Here is a 22,788-nt window from a genome sequence, read left to right on the forward strand (position 1 = left end):
TATGTGATATAAAATTACATTGTAGGACCAAACAATTTTAAACATAAATTTTCACTTACACAATGTCAGGAGGGCATTCAAATGTCCTGTCATCCTCAAGACAACGATTTCTTATTAGGCTTTGTCCTGTGCATAGCAAGACATCTAGCGTTCCTGACCTCATCCAGCAAATACTACTAGCAGCACCTTTCAATTATTAGGACATCCAAAAAATATCCCCATATATTCCCAAAATGACCCCTAGAGGCAGTTCACTTCACAGTTCTAAAACATTACGAAGGGGATTTCATTTTTACCATAAAGTAAGATATTGTGTGTGTACATGTGTTTGTTTTTATTTCCGTATTTACACACACACACACAGAGGTAGTTCTCACTTTGATTTGTGAGACCATAAACACAATCATAGAGGTTGATACAGCGCAAACCAATCTTAATAATCAATAGGAAAAATTATAATTATTCCTTGACCTTTAAATGTTTTTATCAAGACATTAAAAATTCTGCCTAGGGACGCCTTGGTGGCTCAGTCAGTTAAGCATCTGCCTTCAGCTCAGGTCCTGTTTCCAGGATCCTGGGATCAAGTCCCATGTTGGGCTCCTTGCTCAGCAGGGAGCCTGCTTCTCTCTCTGCCTGCTGCTCCCCCTGCTTGTGTTCTCTCTCTTTCACTTTCTAACAAATTGTAAAATTTTTCAAAAAACTTGAAAAAATAAAAAAACCCTTAAAAAATTAAAAATAAAACAAAAATAAAGATTCTGCCTAAGAATTATTCTATGCAGTTATACATGCATAGGAAATTAAAAAATACTACAATTTGTATTTATTTAATACACCATAAGTTCAAACATGGGAAATACTGGGAATGAAAGTGTTTCGTTTTTTGGTTAAAAACTTATCAGCAGGGGTGCCTGGGTGGCTCAGTGGTTAAGTGTCTGCCTTGGGCTCAGGGCATGATCCCAGAATCCTGGGATGGAGCCCCGCATCAGGCTCCTCCGCTGGGAGCCTGCTTCTTCCTCTCCCACTCCCCCTGCTTGTGTTCCCTCTCTCACTGGCTGTCTCTCTCTCTGTAATAAATAAATAGAATCTTAAAAAACAAACAAACAAACAAAAAACCTTACCAGCAGTAGTTTGAAGGGCACTGGCCTCCTTCTGCCCACTGGACAACTTAGGATATGAAGGGAGCCTCTTCTCTACACCTCGGGAACGGTCCACCCTGGTCTAAGTTTGGGTCCTTCCAAACTCTTTTCCTCTGTGCTGTCCCTGTCGCCAGTGCTCCAAGCGTGCCTTCCAATGTGTTTCCTCGTGGCGTCGCTTTCTCTGAGACATTCTTTTCATTACAACCACTTGCCTCAAGGATGCCAATAAATTTGCCTTCACAGATTTTTCCGGCCACGCCTCCAGGGTCTTGAGGAGCAGCGGCGGCAACGTTTCCCAGGCCCCTTCTTCCCTAACACCGTCGGTGCTCACATTCAAATTCCTTTCCTTGCCAGCACTTCGCGAGCCACGGACTCTTTCACGCAGCCATCTTGTGCAGTGTCACGTGGGCCGGTCACGTGGAGCCGAAGACACGGCACACGCACCTGCCCTGCGGTCTCTGGGAAGCCAATAACCGCAGAGGCCAATCCGGAAAGCGCAAAGGCCGTGACGTCATTGGTAGTGCATCCTGATGCATCTGTTATTTAGGCCCTGATTGGCGGACTGAAGGGCTGGCAGCGAAGGCCTTGGCACAACTACTCCGGCGGATGTATTGCGATGTACTGAGATGTGAAGTGGGTTTGTTGAGGGCTGGTGTTATTTCACTAAACCAGAGTAACTGAAATCCAGGCATATCAGAACCACGCAAAGCAAGGGTTCCCTGTAATGTAATATTGCTGTATGCGTCATTCATTTTCTGGAGAGAAAGTAACCACTCCCTTAGGGACAGAAGCTACAATAAGTTGGGATTTGTAGTTTCCTCTCTTCCCCTTTCTGTACCAATACAGGAATATTCAAGGAGCTGACTGTGTGGACAGATGAATTGACAAACTTGTATCCACCTAAAAGACATAAAACTATAGTAAATTGCTTTATATAGATAAGATCCCACATAAAAAGTAAGGCCATACATGTAAATACAGGTCTTACAAGGGATTTTGTTTGTTTGCTAGAACTTGAAGAGTGCCATAGACCACATTGACCCCAAATACTTCTTTTTGGGGGGCACCTGGGTGGAACGGTCAGTTAAAGCCTCAGACTCTTGGTTTCAGCTCAGGTCTGATCTCAGGGTTGTAAGATACAGCCCCTCTTGGGGCTCCACACGCAGCAGGAATCTGCTTGAGTTCCTCTCCCTCTCCCTTTGCCCCTCTCTCCCCTTGCTTGCTCTCTCTCAAATAAATTAATCTTTAAAAAAAAAACACCTTCTTTTTTGGTCTGCATTTTTATACCGCCTAATTTACTGGTCTCAAATGGGCTGTCCTCTAGATGAAGCAAGAAAGAAGCTGGATGGGAGGAGGGTAGGTGCTCTGAGACAAGGGAGAAGTGGAAGTCTTTTTAGCTTCCCGTTGAATGATGGAAACCTGTAGCCCCTTCCAGTTCGTCTTTCCACAGTTTACCCTCCTGATGCAGGAATCCCTTCTATTCTCTTCCTAAAATCTGATCTTGCAGCCTCTGTTTAGAGTTTAGACACTTTCATGACAGACATAGCATTAATAATAGTAATAATAATAGTAATTTTTATGCTAATGATTATTATTGTAGCAGTTACTATTTAATAAGAACTTGCTATGTACCAGTTATTATAAAAATCTCTACATGTACCATTTCAATTAATCTTCATAATAGCCTCCATTAGGCAGTCATTTCCATTTGTTAATTGGGAATCTCTGAAACTCCCTTCCTTTATATCATCTCCTACCACCCATTATTCCTTTTAGTGGATTAAAGATGGCCCCAAATGCTTCACCACTCTTGTAATCAGAGATGGACTGTATTTGCCCTCCTTTGAATTTGGAGAGACCAGAGATTGGATTTACCCAGGAGAATGTAACAGAATGTCACTGTGTAACTTCCAAGGATAGTTCTATACCTTCCATTTTGGACACCTGGAATGCTCCTCTGGGAATGTTCCTCTGGGAACCCAGCTGCTAGGCAGGGAGAAGCCAAACTCATATGGGGAGGCCACATAGGGGAAAACTGAGATGTTCTGGTCAACAGCCTAGGCTGAACTCCCAGCCAGCAGCTGGCACCAACACCAGCTGTGTAATGAGCCGTGTTGGATGTCATAATCCAGCTAGGCCTCCAGTAGACCTCAGGCACAGCCAACACCACACGGAGCAGAAGAACCACCCATCTGAACTCAGTCAACCCACAGATTCAGGAAAAATATTAAACTGCTCTTTTAAGACATTCCATGGGGCGCTTGGGTGGCTCAGTTAGTTAAGTGTCCAGTTCTTGGTTTCTGCTCAGGTCATGATCTCAGGGTCATGAGATTGAGCCCCCTTGTTGGGGGGGGGTGGTCTGTGCTCAGCGGGGAGTCTGCTTGAGAATCTCTCTCTCCTCTCCCTCTGCCCCTCCCCCCCACTTGTCCCCCCCTTCTCTTTCTCTCTTATTTAAGATTTAAATAAAATCTTTTTTTAAAAAGCTGGTAACATTCCAGAGAGGAGGTTAAGATGGCGGAGGAGTAGGGGACCCCTTTTTCAGCCGGTCCCCTGAGTTGAGCTGGATAGGTACCAGACCAGCAGGAATATCCACGGAATCAGCCTGAGACGCAGGAAGATACATCTGGATCTCTACAAATGAACATCNCCAGCGCTGAGTATCGAGGTACGAAGCGGGGAGCCGTGAAACCGCGCACAGATATCGGAAGCTAAACAGAAGGGGGAGGGAGCCGCCGTGTCAGGGCGCCGGGAAGCGGTAGCCACCTGCAAGGGGGAGTGGACAGACCGCGGACCCGCACGCTTGAGACAGCAGGCTGAGAAGGGAGCTCCGGGAGCGCACGCGGGACGGCTGGCGGTTGGCGGGCCACCTGCACGGGGGAGCAGGCGGACTCGCGGACGGCACCCGCGAGACAACAGACTTAGAACGCGAGCTCCAGGAGCGCGCGCGCAGGGCGGCTGGCGGGCCACCTGCACCGGGGAGCGGGCGGACCGCGGACCCGCACTCTGGAAACGGCAGACTGAGTCCGTGAGCCGGGAGCGTGCACCACCAAGCATCTCACGGAGCTCCGGAGCTCCGGTGTGCTCACTGGATCGAGGCTGAGACCGGGAGCTCCGGGAGCGTCCGCGGGGCGGCTGGCGGCTGGAGGGCCACCTGCACGGGGGAGCAGGCGGACTCGCGGTCAGCACCCGTGAGACACCAGACTGAGACGGGGAGCTCCGGGAGCCCGCGCGGGGCGGCTGGCGGCGGGCGGGGTTGGAAACACAAAGGACAGAGACGTGCCGGCCCTGGAAGTGAGGGCTGGGACGCCGGGTGTGGGGCGCACAGCCCGGGATGCTGCAGGGTTGAGCAGCACCAACAGAAACAGAGTTAAAGTGGCCAGAACATCAGTGGAGAACGATCCGCGATCCCTCTGTTCTGAGACAGAGGCTGAATTTCAGCCGCTGCTGCTCTCTCAGAAGAGGCATAGCAAACCGCCAGGGAAAGCCGCCAGAGAACAAAAGCCCGGAAATACCGGCTCACAGGGTGCCCATCCCCATCCCCCCTCGCAAGGGACACAGAGACTCTACCCAAACAGGGTTTTCTGAGTACCGGCAGGCAGGCCCCTCCCCCAGAAGGCAGGCTGAAAAATCAAGAAGCCCACAACCCGGAGCGCCTGAGTGGCGCAGTCACCAAGCACCTGTCTTCGGATTAGGGTGTGTTTACAACGTTCCGGAAAGGAGTCCCTCATCGGGCTTCTCCACCGGGAACCTGCTTCTTCCTCTCCCACTCCTCTGCTTGGGTTCCCTTTCTTGCTGACTGTCTCTCTCTCTCTCAAATAAATAAATAAACTCTTTAAGGAAGAAGCCCACATCCCTAAGATCTCTATAAAACAAGGGCGCACGGCCTGGGTCCCAGTCAACACTTGGGCTCTGGACAACCCTGCAATCTCTCTTCATCAGAATGACGAGAAGGAGAAGTCCCCCCCAGCAAAGAAAAGATAATGAGTCTGTGGCCTCTGCCACAGAATTGGCCTCGGCCACAGAATTAATACATATGGATGTATCCCAATTATCAGAAATGGAATTCAGAGCAACAATGGTCAAGATGATGAGTAAACTTGAAAAAAGCATCAGAGAAAGCGTTGCTGAGAATATAGAATCCCTAAGGGCAGAAATGAGAGCGAATCTGACAGAAATTAAAAATTCTATGGGCCAAATACAGTCAAAACTAGAGGCTCTGACGGCCAGGGTCACCGAGGCAGAGGAACGCGTTAGCGAATTGGAGGATGGGTTAGTAGAAGAAAAAACGAAAATAGAAGCTGGTCTTAAAAAAATCCACGCCCACGAATGTAGATTACGGGAGATTACTGACTCTATGAAACGATCCAATGTCAGAATCATCGGCATCCCTGAAGGGGTGGAGAAAAACAGAGGTCTAGAAGAGATATTTGAACAAATTGTAGCTGAAAACTTCCCTAATCTAGCAAGGGAAACAAGCATTCGTGTCCAAGAGGCAGAGAGGACCCCATCCAAGCTCAACCAGGACAAACCTACGCCACGGCATGTCATAGTGCAATTCGCAAATATTAGATCCAAGGATACAGTATTGAAAGCGGCCAGGGCAAAGAAATTTCTCACGTACCAAGGCAAAGGTATCAGGATTACGTCAGACCTGTCTACAGAGACCTGGAATGAGAGAAAGGCTTGGGGGGGCATTTTTAAAGCTCTTTCAGAGAAAAACATGCAGCCAAGGATCCTTTATCCAGCAAAGCTGTCATTCAGAATTGATGGAGAAATAAAGACGTTCCAAAATCGCCAATCATTAACCAATTTCGTAACCACGAAACCAGCCCTACAGGAGATATTAAGGGGGGCTCTATAAAGGTAAAAAGGCCCCAAGAGTGATACAGAGCAGCAAGTCACAACCGATACAAAGACTTTAAAGAGAAATGGCATCATTAAAATCATATCTGTCAATAATCTCTATCAATCTAAATGGCTTAAACTCTCCCATAAAACGCCACAGGGTTGCAGATTGGATAAAAAGACATGACCCATCCATTTGCTGTCTACAAGAGACTCATTTTGAACCCAAAGATGCATTCAGACTTAGAGTAAGGGGATGGAGTACCATCTTCCACGCAAATGGACCTCAAAAGAAAGCTGGAGTAGCAATTCTCATATCAGATAGACTGGATTTTAAACTAGAGGCCATAGAGAGAGATACAGAAGGGCACTATATTATTCTTAAAGGAAGTATTCAACAAGTGGATATGACAATTATTAATATATATGCCCCCAACAGGGGAGCAGCAAGATACACAAGCCAACTCTTAACCAAAATAAAGAGACATATAGATAAGAACACAGTAATAGTAGGGGACCTCAACACCCCACTATCAGAAATAGACAGAACACCCTGGCAAAAACTAAGCAAAGAATCAAAGGCTTTGAATGCCATACTCGACGAGTTGGACCTCATAGATATATATAGAACACTACACCCCAGAACCAAAGAATACTCATTCTATTCAAATGCCCATGGAACATTCTCAAGAATAGATCATGCTCTGGGACACAAAACAGGTCTCAGCCAATACCAAAAGATTGAAATTATCCCCTGCATATTCTCAGACCACAACGCTCTGAAATTGGAACTCAACCACAAGGAAAAACCTGGAAGAAACTCAAACACTTGGAGGCTAAGAACCATCCTGCTCAAGAATGACTCGATAAACCAGGAAATCAAAAAACAAATTAAACAATTTATGGAGACCAACGAGAATGAATACACAACGGTCCAAAACCTATGGGATACTGCAAAGGCAGTCCTAAGGGGGAAATACATAGCCATCCAAGCCTCACTCAAAAGAATAGAAAAATCTAAAATGCAGTTTCTATATTCTCACCTCAAGAAACTGGAACAGCAACAGAGGGACAGGCCTAACCCACTGACAAGGAAGGAGTTGACCAAGATTAGAGCAGAAATCAATGAATTAGAGACCAGAACCACAGTAGAGCAGATCAACAGGACTAGAAGCTGGTTCTTTGAGAGAATCCATAAAATTGATAGACCACTGGCAAAACTTGTCCAAAAACAAAGAGAAAGGACTGAGATTATTAAAATTATGACTGAAAAGGGAGAGGTCACGACCAGCACCATTGAAATTGCAAGGATTATTAGAAACTTTTATCAACAGCTATATGCCAAAAAACTAAACAATCTGGAAGAGATGGAGGCCTTCCTGGAAACCTATAAACTACCAAGACTGAAACAGGAAGAAATAGATTTCTTAAATAGGCCAATTAACTATGAAGAAATTGAGTCAGTGATAAACAACCTTCCAAATAATAAAACTCCAGGCCCAGACGGTTTTCCTGGGGAATTCTACCAAACATTCAAAGAAGAAATAATACCTATTCTCCTAAAGCTATTTCAAAAAATAGAAACAGAAGGAAAGCTACCAAACTCATTCTATGAGGCTAATATTACCTTGATCCCCAAACCAGGCAAAGACCCCCTCAAAAAGGAGAATTACAGACCGATTTCTCTAATGAATATGGATGCCAAAATCCTCAACAAGATCCTTGCTAATAGAATCCAACAGTACATTAAAAGGATTATCCATCATGACCAAGTGGGATTCATACCTGGGATGCAAGCATGGTTCAACACTCGCAAATCAATCAATGTGATACATCATATCAACAAGAAAAGACTCAAGAACCATATGATCCTCTCAATTGATGCAGAAAAAGCATTTGACAAAATACAGCATCCTTTCCTGATTAAAACCCTTCAGAGTGTAGGAATAGAGGGTACATTTCTCAATCTCATAAAAGCCATCTATGAAAAGCCTACTGCAAGCATTATTCTCAATGGGGAAAAGCTGGAAGCCTTTCCCTTAAGATCAGGAACACGACAAGGATGCCCACTCTCGCCACTATTATTCAACATAGTACTAGAAGTCCTTGCAACAGCAATCAGAAGACAAAAAGGGATCAAAGGTATCCAAATCGGCAAAGAAGAAGTCAAACTGTCTCTCTTTGCAGATGACATGATACTCTATATGGAAAACCCAAAGGAATCCACTCCCAAACTATTAGAAGTTATAGAACAATTCAGTAAGGTGGCAGGATACAAAATCAATGCCCAGAAATCAGTTGCATTTCTATACACGAATAACGAGACTGAAGAAAGAGAAATTAGGGAATCCATCCCATTTACAATAACACCAAAAACCATGCGTTACCTTGGAATTAACTTAACCAGAGACGTAAAGGACCTATATGCTAGAAACTATAGATCACTTTTGAAAGATATTGAGGAAGACATAAAAAGATGGAAAAATATTCCATGCTCATGGATTGGAAGAATTAACATAGTTAAAATGTCCATACTACCCAGAGCAATCTACACTTTCAATGCTATCCCGATCAAAATACCGAGGACATTTTTCAAAGAACTGGAACAAATAGTCCTTAAATTTGTATGGAACCAGAAAAGGCCCCGAATCTCCAAGGAACTGTTGAAAAGGAAAAACAAAGCTGGGGGCATCACAATGCCGGATTTCGAGCTGTACTACAAAGCTGTGATCACAAAGACAGCATGGTACTGGCACAAAAACAGACACATCGACCAATGGAACAGAATAGAGAACCCAGAAATGGACCCTCGGCTCTTTGGGCAACTAATCTTTGATAAAGCAGGAAAAAACATCCGGTGGAAAAAAGACAGTCTCTTCAATAAATGGTGCTGGGAAAATTGGACAGCTACATGCAAAAGAATGAAACTTGACCACTCTCTCACACCATACACAAAAATAAACTCCAAATGGATGAAAGACCTCAATGTGAGACAGGAATCCATCAAAATTCTAGAGGAGAACATAGGCAACAACTTCTATGACATCGGCCAGAGCAACCTTTTTCACGACACATCTCCAAAGGCAAGAGAAATAAAAGATAAAATGAACTTATGGGACTTTATCAGGATAAAGAGCTTCTGCACAGCCAAGGAAACAGTCAAAAAAACTAAGAGACAGCCCACGGAATGGGAGAATATATTTGCAAAGGACACCACAGATAAAGGACTGGTATCCAAGATCTACAAAGAACTTCTCAAACTCAATACACGAGAAACAAATAAACAAATCATAAAATGGGCAGAAGATATGAACAGACACTTTTCCAATGAAGACATACAAATGGCTAACAGACACATGAAAAAATGTTCAAAATCATTAGCCATCAGGGAAATTCAAATCAAAACCACACTGAGATACCACCTTACGCCAGTTAGAATGGCAAAGATAGACAAGGCAAGAAACAACAATTGTTGGAGAGGATGTGGAGAAAGGGGATCCCTCCTACATTGTTGGTGGGAATGCAAGTTGGTACAGCCACTCTGGAAAACAGTGTGGAGGTCCCTTAAAAAGTTAAAAATTGAACTACCCTATGACCCAGCCATTGCACTACTGGGTGTTTACCCCAAAGATACAGACGTAGTAAAGAGAAGGGCCATATGCACCCCAATGTTCATAGCTGCATTGTCCACAATAGCCAAATCATGGAAGGAGCCGAGATGCCCTTCAACAGATGACTGGATTAAGAAGCTGTGGTCCATATATACAATGGAATATTACTCAGCTATCAGAAAGAACGAATTCTCAACATTTGCTGCAACATGGACGGCACTGGAGGAGATAATGCTAAGTGAAATAAGTCAAGCAGAGAAAGACAATTATCATATGATTTCTCTCATCTATGGAACATAAGAACTAGGAGGATCGGTAGGGGAAGAAAGGGATAAAGAAAAGGGGGGTAATCAGAGGGGGGAATGAAACATGAGAGACTATGGACTATGGGAAACAAACTGGGGACTTCAGAGGGGAGGGGGTGGGGGAAGGGGATGGACTGGTGGTGGGTAGTAAGGAGGGCACGTATTGCATGGTGCACTGGGTGTTATACGCAACTAATGAAGCATCAAACTTTACATCAGAATCAGGGGATGTACTGTATGGTGATTAACATAATATAATAAAATAAAATTAATTATTAAAAAAAAAAAAAAAGCTGTAACATTCCAGATGCTGTTCTCTGGAAATATGGTGATTTAGCCCATCTCCACAGGACCAGTTTGGCCCAATTTACCATCAATGGAACCTCGTCCTGACCTAATGAATCCTGCCAAATTGCACCTCAAAGAAAAGTGCTGGCAGGCTCTCAACATTCATGGTGTTAGTTCCAGAACGGCCTGGTTTTACCCAATGAACCTCGCCCTGCTCACAGCCTCCTCATACAGCGTTGATCTTGCTCATTCTTCTGCCACGGAGATGAGCTGCCCGCCCAGCCACTTCCAGCTTGTGATTTCCTGGATTCTACCTTCTTTTGTCTGTTCTGGCATGGGGTCCCCACAGAGTGATCACCTCATAATGAACCTCCTCTTTAGCCAAGAGGTCTCATACTTGGATAGTTGTCATATCCATCCCGGGTTCTCATTGTTGAACAGCCTTTTTCTTGAGCCGTGTATTTACATTGTGTCCTCATATGGTTGTTTTTAAATCCCTAACTCCCCTAACTGCCCTCATGGTTTACCTCTATTTTATTAAGGTCCTTCATGATGCTCTGTTCAGAATTGGATGCAGGATTCAGGTGTAGTCTACTTTGGAGAACGCACTCAGGCAATACAAGGACTGCTTTTAGAATTTATTTTTGCCTATAAAGATGCCTTTGAATTCTCAATCTGTCTTCCAAAACATTAGGCATCCTTCCCAACTACCTGTCATCTGAAATTTTGTTCGGCGTTTAGTTCAAGTGTATTGTGAGTATATTTTATTTTGAACAGGTTCCATGAATTTTAGGACCCTGTTTCTCACCACTAAATTCATTCCTTCAAGTTAACATCAATCTGTTCATCAAAGCTTTTGTGCTAGGATTTGTTCAAACAACTGGTTCTATAATTAACCCATTGAAAAATCATTCTATTTTCATTTTCCACTTCAACCATGATAAGCACATTAAAATCCATCTGTGCTTCTAACAAATCTGGGGCTCCAGTTTGGAAACACCAGGGTAAAAAGAAGTAAAATGCATTCAACTTGACATTAATCAAGCAGTATACAATCACCGATCCTTTAGGCAGTAAATGGCTCTTTGCCATTCACAAACTCAAAAATCCAGGGGAAGAATTGACTATGACATCTGGACAGTGTTCATGGATTGTGTGTGTTACCAGCTCCCAACTCTGCTGACAAATTAGGTTGCCTCTCAATGCCTGACCTTGGACTCAAGCCAACATCAGCATTTCCCTGAAGATGCTTCTGTTCCTCCTGCTTCCTGACCCTTGAGCATGTTTTTACAGTATTTTCTCAGCTTACCTTGGCTTTCAAGCTTCTCTCCTGCTTCCTGTGCACTCACCCCACCCCCAGGATTTCAGTGCCCAGGCTGTCCCCTGCTCTCTGTGGTCCATTGACCCTCCAATTCCACACTGATTCCTCATCACCCAGTGAATCTCCCACTATATTCCTGTCCCTCATCTAATGAGCCTTAGTTGTCAAAGCCCTTCCACATAGGCATAATATTTTTTTGCCAAATAAAGTCAACTTCAAGCTCCCCAACCCCTAATTTCTAGAATCTAAATTTTTCCTTTTTGGAAGAAAATTGAAGCAACCTAAGAGGACTAATACAAACTCTTTTAACCCAGAACTTTTAATTCTCTGGAGTGTCATTAGTCTGGGCCTAGAAACTATTCATTTGAATTACTTCGGTGCAGTCTTCTTATCCACATTTCTCTTGGATTTATTATCCCTTATCCATTGCTTGTGCTATCTTTCCAGGTTGGTGGTCATATTCCAAGGAAAAACCAAGCTAAACAAACTACTCATTAACATGACCGCCTCTTTTCCTGGTTGTAGACCTACTGTTTTCTTAATTTTTCCCACTTGTTCCAAATGTAGTTTGGAAAGTGAGTTTAGGTGTGCGTATCTCTCATGAGTCTCAACTTCTTCCCTCTTATAGACTTCCCAGCACTGCTTTCACAGGGGAGTGCCCCTCTTGATTATGATTTCTTCGTTCCACTTCTTATCCCATGTCCCTTTCAACTTTCATCTCAGTAGGAGAAGGAAGAGTGGGAGTGAGGGAAAGGATAAAGGTGGACAGCCCTTGATAAAAAACTAAGAAGGACTGCCTTTCTCCTTAGCTATGTTCATTCTATTAAAATACCCTTAAGATACCCTGAGAAGACAAGAGAAGTAACATGAAGTGAAAAAAGTACGTTGTACTTATCTGAAGATCAGAATTCCCTGGATTGGCTTTGCTTTAATACTGCTGCTAAGAATAATAATAATAATAACTGAGCAATTAACATGTTCCAGGCACTGTTCTAAGTCCTTTACAGGTGCTCGTATGTAAGTACTATCTATTATCCCTCCTTTTTCAGGTGAGGACAGCAAGGCATGCAGAGATTTGCCCAAAGTCATGAAGGCAGCTAGTGAGCAAGAGAGGCAGGTTAGGGCTGTGGTTAGTAGTGAGGTTCTGGAACCAGATGGCCCAACTCTGGGCCCATTGACACTACCAGCCTGTCCCCTAATCCCCACCCAACACCCCTCTCTATCTGCTACCAGTTTGGACAACTCTGAGCCTCTCTTCTATCATCTTTTAAATTAAAAGATCTGGCTGGATAACCTCTAATGTCCCTGTGGCTCAGATATCCAAAGATACTCCTCACCTTATTTATACCTGAGAGGCAGCCACAAGAACTCAGATGAAGGTTCCCAGACTGGACATCAATTCCAGCTCACAGTGTTATGGTGAAGGCAGCTTCCGGTGAGGTCCTTCCCCACCAGAAACACCCAGATGCCCTGGGAGGAATTCTGGAAGCTGCTATACTGGGATTGACTGGCCACTGGGCACCCCTTGGCCCCACTGTCTCTACTAGGGCAGTGGGTTTGACTGTGAACTTCTGAAGGAACACAAAAATGGAAATGACTCAGCAGCAAGGCCAAGTTTCCATGGCCCAAGAAAAGGATGAAATCAGCCTTATATTCTCTAATTTCCTATTTTTGGCTCGTGGTACCTTTATCCAATTTCTAACATATTTCTTCCAAAACTTCTTTACGTTCTAGCCCCAAATTACACTAACCCACACCTGTATTCAGTGCGGAAAAAAAAAAAAAAAGATGTGACAGAATAATAGAATATCATCTAGAGAAATTAAAATAAATAATCCTTGAAGAACCTAAAACAAAATGACTTAACTTCATTATGAGAAGGAAGGTATCAGAGTTCAAATATGTGTAAAAAGCAGACTTTTTCCATATTATGCCTCGTCTGAACCAATGAACAAGCAAGTAAGGGTCAGATAGAGCTATCTGTAAGTTAGTTCACTTTGGATTTGGACTTTTAAAAATATACTCTTTCACAATGGTGAAACTGGAACTGAGTTTTATAAAGGTGTGCTAGCTTTTGCCGTACCGTTAGCTAAGCTACGATCACTTACATGCAGTCATGAATCTCAAGTTTATTGCTATCCCTAGAATTCTCCCTGAGTTCTACATGAGTTACTGTGTGGTTTGAACATCATAGTACAGTAACATTGTCTTCTTTATACTTCCTATTGATTTTCGCAAATATGCAAGTGAATATTTTTTGCAGAAGTGATTTCCATCCTACAAATCAGGAAACTTTAAGGACCAGTAGATGCATTCAATTCACAAATCCCAGCTGCCCAGGCCCGAGGCAGGCTGGGAAAGCCCCAGGTTCAGGACCCAGCGACCTACCTAATGTGAGGTAATGTCCTCACATTACCCTGATAGGAGCCATGGTGCTTCTGAACGTCAGGAGATAACAAACATGGTGTTTTCCCCGAGGCCTTGGGATTAGGACAGAGGCTATCAGCATAAAGAGAGAAGAGTGACCCAGGCTGCCCTTAGTGTGTCTTGTGCCGGGGTCATTCTGAATACCTGATTACAAACAGGAGATGAAATGATCCATGGAAATCATAATTATTTCTGAAAAACATGCCATAGGGTCTCACTTGCTCAGAGGCGTTATTTCAGCAGAGAATGCAAAGCTGGGACGGCATTTTCCAATGAGGAATGGGCTGAGGCACCCCAGTTGGCTGCGAGTTCATGCAGCCTGTCCTACACAAGGAAGGGGAGGGTTTGTTTCCTCCCTTCCATTATTCCAGGAAGTGCATTTTCCCAGAAGATACACCGCTGTGCTGTTCCCAAGGCCAAGGGAAAACCTAGGCAGAAAAGTAGAGACAACTCTCAGTTCTAGGCCCTGGGGTTAGACTGCACATTCCCAGCTGGTTTTCTTTTGCCATCTAGAACGATGACAGTGATGACACAGGCCCTGGGGTAGCCACTCGCTTTGTGCCAGGCCCCGCTTGCTTAACCCCTTCCTCGGTTACTCTTCGTCGCAGCCGCCCTGTCCCGTAGATGTTACGTCCCCATTCTACAGATGAGGAAACTGATCAGCAGGGAGAGAAAATAACCTGAGTGAGTCACAAACCGAGTAAGTGGTAGGCTCCTGGGAACCAAACAGCACAATGGTAAAATGGGCAAGTATTTTGAAAAGTACAAGGATGAGTCAAAGACACTGAGGTATGGCTGTATGCAGTGCCCACACACGGTAGGCTGTCTACGAATGGACGCTGAAAGAAGGAGAATATGGGGTCTGCACTTGGGAAAACGTCGCAAGGCACATAACACATGCATTGCAGGAGTCCCCAGATGACACAAGTGATGAATGTCAGCCAGAGGCATCGGCAGCATGTTGGGGACTGAAGCACAATTAAGCGGTTTTGGAAGATGGCTATGATTTCATAGGTAGGCACTGGAGAACGAGGGGGGTCTCTGGGGCAAGGGCACCGTGTGAGGGAAAGCACGCGATACAAGCGTTTGGGACTGAGCATGGAGTCTGGCACTGCGGTACACGGAGCGTCTACGGGACTTCAGGAGAGCGGGCTGAAAGGCGTGAGGGCCAAGAGCCTTGAACATGAGAATCAGTCAGCTGGCTCCTCTGTAGAAAGACAGTAGGGATTTCTGAGCAGGGCTAGCAGCTTCAGGGCTGCTCTCGGACACCGCTCCGGCAACAGTGCGAGGTGAGGTGTTCGATTCAGAAAAAGCAGCCGAGTCCTCTCGAAAACACTGCCAACGTTCCAGAAACAGTGAGAGTAATAAGAGGGGAATGGAGAGAAGGTGCCATTGACACCAGTGGGTATGTTCCTGGAAATGCTCACCATGGGGACTGTTAGCTGAGCCCAAGCATTTGGGAAGGTAAATTCGCTATCGAAACCATGCAGGGTGTGCTCGCCAAAGCCACATCAATACAGACAACCCGACCCAAGTCACCTTCATTCATTGCAAAGGCCACTCTACCTTTAACTAACTGGCACACCTGTTCACCTTAGATCTCTGTTTTCTTTAAACAAAATTAGGTGGCGTACAAAACAAGTCATTTTATTTATTCTGCCAAGTTTACCTTTATCAGTTGCTTAAAATATTTTTAACTGATTTGAAGCTGCTTTGTAAAAATTACTTTTTAAATGCTTACTTATAAAATATTTCATGCAAGAGTTAAAGCATAGATGTTTAGTGGAAGCAACTGAACTGTCCATAGGAAGGTGAACGGATAAAGGGAGAGTAAATGCATACAAGAGACTGTTACAATAGAGGCCCACCGGGCAAGTCCCTTCTTCCAATCTGCTACTGCGCTAGAGTGCGGATGGCATCAAATGTAGCAGGAAGCTCCTGGCCACCCAAAGCTGGCCCGGGGATGAGACACGCTCCCCCCCGTCATCTAATTCTTCCCAGGGCTGGAGCTGCCTAGTTCCATGCCGCACCAGAGAGGCCGCATTTCTCATTTGTTGCAAGGAAAATAAAATCCTACCGGGACTGGCTAATACATACAATTTCTTCACTGCATCGGTCTGAAATGTGGGAACAGCTTTATGTGCTAATCTGATAGGGAAAGTTGACTATAAGCAAAGCATAAAATCTAAGGTGTATGGCAACTGACCTGTTTAGAAGAAACAAAAAACAAAACATAGTAGCAGCTCTGAATAGTCTATGAAAGAGAACCTCAGAAAGCATTTAGCAAATATCATTTACCATCTATGATGGGCAACAAAATGTGCTGGTAGGTGCAGAATTAAGATTCACTCTCATGAATCTGGAAAAATAGGAGAGGTAAATTTATGGGTAAAAATGTTTCCATAAGTATTAAAATCTATTTTTTGTATGTGTGCCCAAAATTTCCTTATATAGAAATTGACACTTTCATGATAACAGTAATTCCTAACTGTAGCTACTCCTTATTGAGCATTTAGTATATGCCCAGTATTGTATATGTGTTATTGTACTCAACGCTCACAAGAACTCTGTGAATACCCGAGTGTCCTGGTCGGCTAGGGCTGCTATACCAGCAGCATACTGGGGGTGCCTTAAGAACACACATTTATTTCTCACAGTTTTGGAGGCTGGGAAGTTTAGGACCAGTGCTGAATCAGCCAACTGGGCTCATGGTGAGTGGTGTCCTCTAGCCCTTGCAGATAGTCACCTTCTCACTACGGACAGTGTATTCACCTGGTGGGGAGGGGGGAGGGGGGTAGACAGGGAGGGAGAGAACACTTTGGTGTCTCTTCTTATGAAGACACTAATCCTGTAGGATCAGGGCCCTAGGTTTATGACCCTCTCTAAACTTAATTACCTCCTTAAAGGCCCCATCTCCAAATACAGCCACATCAGGGGGTTAGGGCTTCAACAAAGGAATTTGGATGGCATGTAATTCAGTCCATAGCAGTGGGAGATCATTCTCATTTTACTAACAAGACTCCGATTAGGTCTCACAACTAGTGCATCAAAGAACCAGAATTACGAACACAGGAAGACAGACTCCAAAGCCCGGTGTTCCTAACCAATACCGTAAAGAAGAAAGAATAAATTGTCCATAAACCCTCCACCTAGACGTGACATTTTAGTCACCAAGATTTCTTGGGTGTTTGCCGACTTACACATTATTTTATAACTGTAAATGTTAAGTCTTCATGAGTCTACATGCTGTTAAAGAGTAATCGGCACTAATAAGCACATACACTTCTTTTTGGTGGGGGAGGAGAGCGGGGGTGGGAGGAGCAGAAGAGAGGGAATCTGAAACAGGCTCCACACCCAGCGTGGAGCCCGACATGGGGCTCGATCCCGCGACCCTGAGATCACAACCTGAACCAGATCAACAGTTGGACACTTAACCAACTGAGCCACCCAGGCGCCCCCGGCACATACACTTCTATGTATCAAAAGCACGTATTTGCCAACTGACATCAATATATAGCATTTTGTGGGAGCATCTTCTGATCGGTCCCCACTGCTGCTGCCTTGGTTTAGACCCTCGTGCCTCTCCACTGTGTGAGCAACTGTGTGAGCACCGTCCGCCTCCTCAGGAGCTCCCTGGGCTTTGCCTTCCGTTTCCATCATTCTAGCTGCACCCAAAGTGGTCCTTATAAAATGTGGATTTTGTCATGCTTCTGTCCTCCACTGGACCCCACTGCCTGTGGCACAAAGGTGAGAGTCCCTTGACGCAGTGTATCAGGCTCTCCTGCACCTGTCCCCGTGGCCATCTCCTGTCAGACTGAGGTGCACCTGGTGCCCCGCATGCCCCAGCCACCTCTGCACATCCTAAGCTCACTTCCCAAGTGGCATTCTCTCGCTGTCAGCCTGGACAAATCCTCCTTTTCCTTCTAGACCCTGGAAGCAATGTGTCCTCTGTGTTATGTGCATCGTGTCTCAGATAGGTTGGCCACCCCTTCCTCTGTGCCACCTTCATGCCACATCCTTCCTCCTTTATCACAGGTTGCTGAGTGCTGTCTGCCCTTCACACGTCCTTCTGCACCACTACACGGAGCCCCTTGACCATCAGAACTCCCTGTGATTTGCTTTTAGTATTCAGTACCTGTACAACCGATAAAGTCTCCGTTGGTGTTTATGGTACGCGAGCTAATTCATTAACAAATGAACCATTCTCTTAGCCATCCCCCCATTATTTGTCAAACTGCTTGTTGTCCATATTTCAGTGGCATCAAGTTTTCTATATAATTTTTCCCTTCGTATTATTTCCTGGGAATTTCTTTCCCGAGCAGAGAGAGTGTGGTAACAATTTTACAGTTTGTAGTTGATCCTTTCACCATGTTACTCACCCGAGAGACGGAAGCAACTCCCGGGGCCGCCAAGCAATTTGTAATCATCTGTCTGCCTATAACATCTGCTTCGGTTTGTAAGACTCTTAATTATTTTTTGGTGGAATTCACTTGTCTCCCCCTTATCCAGAGTTCCGGTTCCCTGGTTCCAGTTTTGCCGGGGTTCCAGCCACGATGTAGAATAGGGTCCTCTGACGCGTGTCAAAAGGTCAAACCAGCCCCACGCTGCGTGGTGACGCACACGTCACCTCCCTTCATCTCATCGCGTAGGCATGTTGTCATCTCCCGTCAATGCAAGAAGGGTCAGCGCCCGGAGGATAATGTATTTGGAGAGAGAGAACCGAGAGACCACATTTAGGGAACTTTTCTTAGTCTAGTGTTATAATCACTCTATTTTATTATTAGCTGTTGTTGTTAATCTCTTACTGTGCCTAATTTATAAATTCAACTTTATCGTAGGTACGTATGTACGGGATCAAGCAGTGTGTATAGGGTTCAGTACCATCCGCGGTTTCAGGCATCCACCGGGGATCTTGGAACTCGTCCCCACCGATAATGGGAGGATGAAGGTATGTGTTTGAGAGTAAACTAAAGCTGCTTTCAGTCCATATGAGCATTTTTTAACCTGTGTAATACAATGCCTGCATTTCCTTATATGTCATCTCTCTGCTTATCTGTGTCCCCCAGTGTGGGTAGGAGCCAGACCGTCGTCTTTTTTTTTTTTTTAAGATTTATTTATTATTTATTTGAGAGAGAATGCATGTGCCTGAGGTGGGAGGGACAGACTCCCGCTGAGCATAGAATGGGGCCTCATGGCTTGATCCCAAGACACCCCTCAACTTCCCCCACCCCAGATCATGAGCCCAGCAAAAATCAAGAGTCCAAGGCTTGGGGCGCCTGGGTGGCTCATTTGGCTAAGAGTCCGAGGCTCAGCCCCCCAGATGCCTTCAGGCCTTTGTCTGGCAGGTGACTGCAGGCTCGCCAGCCTCAGTCTCTGTTCCCATCCTGCCTCCAGCCATCTGGAGCCACTTAACCTCTCTGTGCCTCCATGCTTTCATCTGCAAAGGAGGAGTAAGGAGATTGCAGCTTTCACCAGTCCTAGTAAATCTTTTTTTTTTTTTTAAAGATCTTATTTATTTATTCATGAGAGACAGAGAGACGGAGGGAGTCAGAGGCAGAAAGAGAAGCAGGCTCCCCGCAGAGCAGGGAGCTGAATGGGGAACTTGGTATCAAACACCGGGGATCATGACCTGAGCGAAAGCTGCCGCTTAGCCAACTGAGTCACCCAGGCGCCCAGTCCTAGTAAATCTTAACTGGTTTTGCTAATCATGTATATTTTACTCATTCTAATGTTTTCTAAGTGTCTACAAGAAGACCCAGCACATAGTAGCCTATGCAGTTTTCATGACTTTTTTTGGCATGAAATTCTTCATTTAAATTTTTTGTTATATACAATATGAGCTATGGATTAAAGTTAATTCCTTTTCATAGCATTATCTAATTGTCCCAGGAGCATTTATTAAGGACTGAATTCATTCCATATTGCTTTCTTGCTATACGATTCTACATAGCATATTCTATATGACATGCATTCCTGGACTTACTATTTTATTCCATTGATTAGTATCTATATTTTTAAGCACCAAAGCATTTTTTTTTTAAACTTGTGCTTTGTAATGTATTTTAAAACCTCAACACTGGGCATAATTCTTACTGCTTAAGAGCCACGTTTCTTTGGCTTTGTCTTTTCGTCCTGTAGAGTTTTCCAGTTCCATAAACTCTTCTGTGGGACACTAACATCAATATTTTATAAAATGTATATATAAATTTAGCTACTGATTTAATTATTAGCTCCTTTAGCTATTACCGTTAACAATTAGTATTTTTAAGAATACAGTGCTCCATTTACTCATGGCTTACTTCTTTTTACCAGAGTTTAAGAGGTTTCTTGTTATAAATCTCTGCCCTGACTTAAATTCCTATGTGCTCTTGATACAATTAGTAAAAAAAGGACTTCTTTCGTGCTATTTCTGGTGCACCCACTAATAAAGAGAAATGTAATGGATTTTGTGGGTTCACCTTACACCTTGCTGTTTGGCTAAACAATTTTGCTACTTCTAGTAATTTTTTTTTTATGAGATTCTCAAATTTTCTAGATTAGGAATCTCAGCCTTAAGAAAAAAAAAACACGAATCTTTTGTTCTTGTTTTTAAGTGAAGTGTTTTTCTGCATGTGTTTCCTAATTTTTTCCAACTTGCCTCTTGGTTTTATATACATGTATACACACACACACACACACACACACACACACACACACACACTTCCCATCAAGTTAAAAAAAATTGCCTCCTGAGACTAATATTTTAAGCACTTTCATCTGAAACAGATTGTGGAATTTCTTGAATGCCTTCCCAGTAGCTATTGAGATAGTGAAAAAATTTTAGCATTTTTATTGTTAACGTTTTAATTTGATGAATTTTCTTGTGTAATATCAGCCTCAATTTCCTAGGCTAATCCCATCTTCCACTATTGTGGATTATTCTTTCCTGGTAAGAAAATATTGTCCAGAATAATAACTACTATTTTTAATAAGGTAAATTGGTCCCGGGGTGTCTGGATAGCTCAGTTGGTTAAGCAGCTGCCTTCGGCTCAGGTCATGATCTCAGGGTCCTGGGATTGAGCCCCACATCGGGCTCTCTGGTCAGCGGGGAGTCTGCTTGTCCCTCTCCCTCTGCCTCATGCTCACTTTCTCTCTCTCTCTCTCTCTCTCAAAAATAAATAAATAAATAAAATCTTATAAAAAAAAAAAGTAAATTGATCCTAAAATTCTTTTAGTGTATACTTCAGATTTGTGGGTGAAATGGTATACACCTCATTAAATGAATTAAAGACCACGGTGTCACTTTCTATATGTTGTTCAGATATTGTACATCCTATGAAGTTCCAAAAAAATAGTCAGGCTCAACGATTTTTTTAATGTACCTTTTTCTTTTTTTCTCTCTGTGTTTTGGTCAGTTTACCTCCATATTATGGATTATTTTAAATATTTTACATTTCATGTAAGATGTCTTACACATTTGACACACTGGTCAATTCATGTTACTATTGAGCCTCTCACTTTCATTTTTAATTTATTTTCATATTTCTGCATTTATTAATTGGACAGATGGATCATTGTTTTCTAATTTAAAAATCTATTTTATCAGTTTTCTCCGAATTGTTGATTTCCACTCTTAGATTTAATTCTCTCTTCTGACTTTCTTTTTGTTACTATCTGCTATGACATCTATTTTAACCTGATACCATCTTTGTAACACCCATTTACAAGTCTCTGAAATAGACAGATTTTTAACAAGATAACAACTTTTAGTCTATTTTTATCTCATTGAGATAAAATGTCTCACGGAGACAGCATAGGGTTGACCTTTTAAAAAAAATTTGTCAGTAACCCTTCCTAATCTTACAGATAAATTTAATCTGTGTTCATTTTATATTCTACCTGCACCTATACTTTGAATTCTTTTTGGCATGTGCTTGGGTATTATAAATAAAATTGTACATTTTTAAGTACCATCCAGCACATTTTTCAATTCATAAGTTTATCTTTTTGGCATTGTTTTTGACTTTCTTTTTTTCACTTGCATTGTTTCTGAAATCTTTCAAACCATTTCCCTGTAAACAAAATCCAAAGGCTGCCTCAGTCAATGGCCGGGTGTTCAATGTAACAATCTCAGTGAGCCTCTGAGGCTTGAGTGTGAGTGTGGTCAGATTGGGAGCTGCTGGAAAGAACCCTAGAGCATCATGTTTCAGAGACCATAGCAGACTGCCTATGTCTGTAGGGGTGTGAGCTCCGCATGTGAGTGGACGTTTAGAGAGTGGTCCTTTCCAGCAGCAGGTCCGTGGCCAGGAGCTAGATCACGGAACATTAGGCAGGAAGTCATGCGATCCATTCTGAGAAGGAAAGCCAGAAATAACATGAGGGCACAGGTCCTCTGCTGGCCAAACTTGGGTCCACAGCATGACCCATGTTCAAGCAGACATCTGCAGTAGAGACTCAAGAAAGAGGCCCATTAAATAGACTTGCCAGCCAGATGGGGAATTACAGGTGAATTCTAGTCTAGATTCACACCTGGCGCCCTGGACCGCAGTGACGGATGGCAGGTTGCCTTTCCTGGGCCCATGGGATCATGAACAGCAAAGGCTTTGGGGCTCAGGCCAGACTTGCTGGATCTGTATCTCTTCACTTACTAACCATGAAGTGTGGAATAAAAGACTTAGTCTTATTTTCTTCAATTATAAAGGAGGACAAATATAGTGCATACCTCACATGGTTCTTTCAAAGATTAAAAAATCAAAGAATTTAATTTTGTAAAAACACCTGCCACGAGGAGGCTCAACACATCTTAGTTAACATCCTTATTTCATCCAGACCACAAATAGGCAAGACTACTACACAGAGCTTCCTGGCCAGGTTTT

Source organism: Ailuropoda melanoleuca, chromosome 15 (genome assembly GCF_002007445.2).
Source record: "Ailuropoda melanoleuca isolate Jingjing chromosome 15, ASM200744v2, whole genome shotgun sequence".
Taxonomy (NCBI): Eukaryota; Metazoa; Chordata; class Mammalia; order Carnivora; family Ursidae; genus Ailuropoda; species Ailuropoda melanoleuca.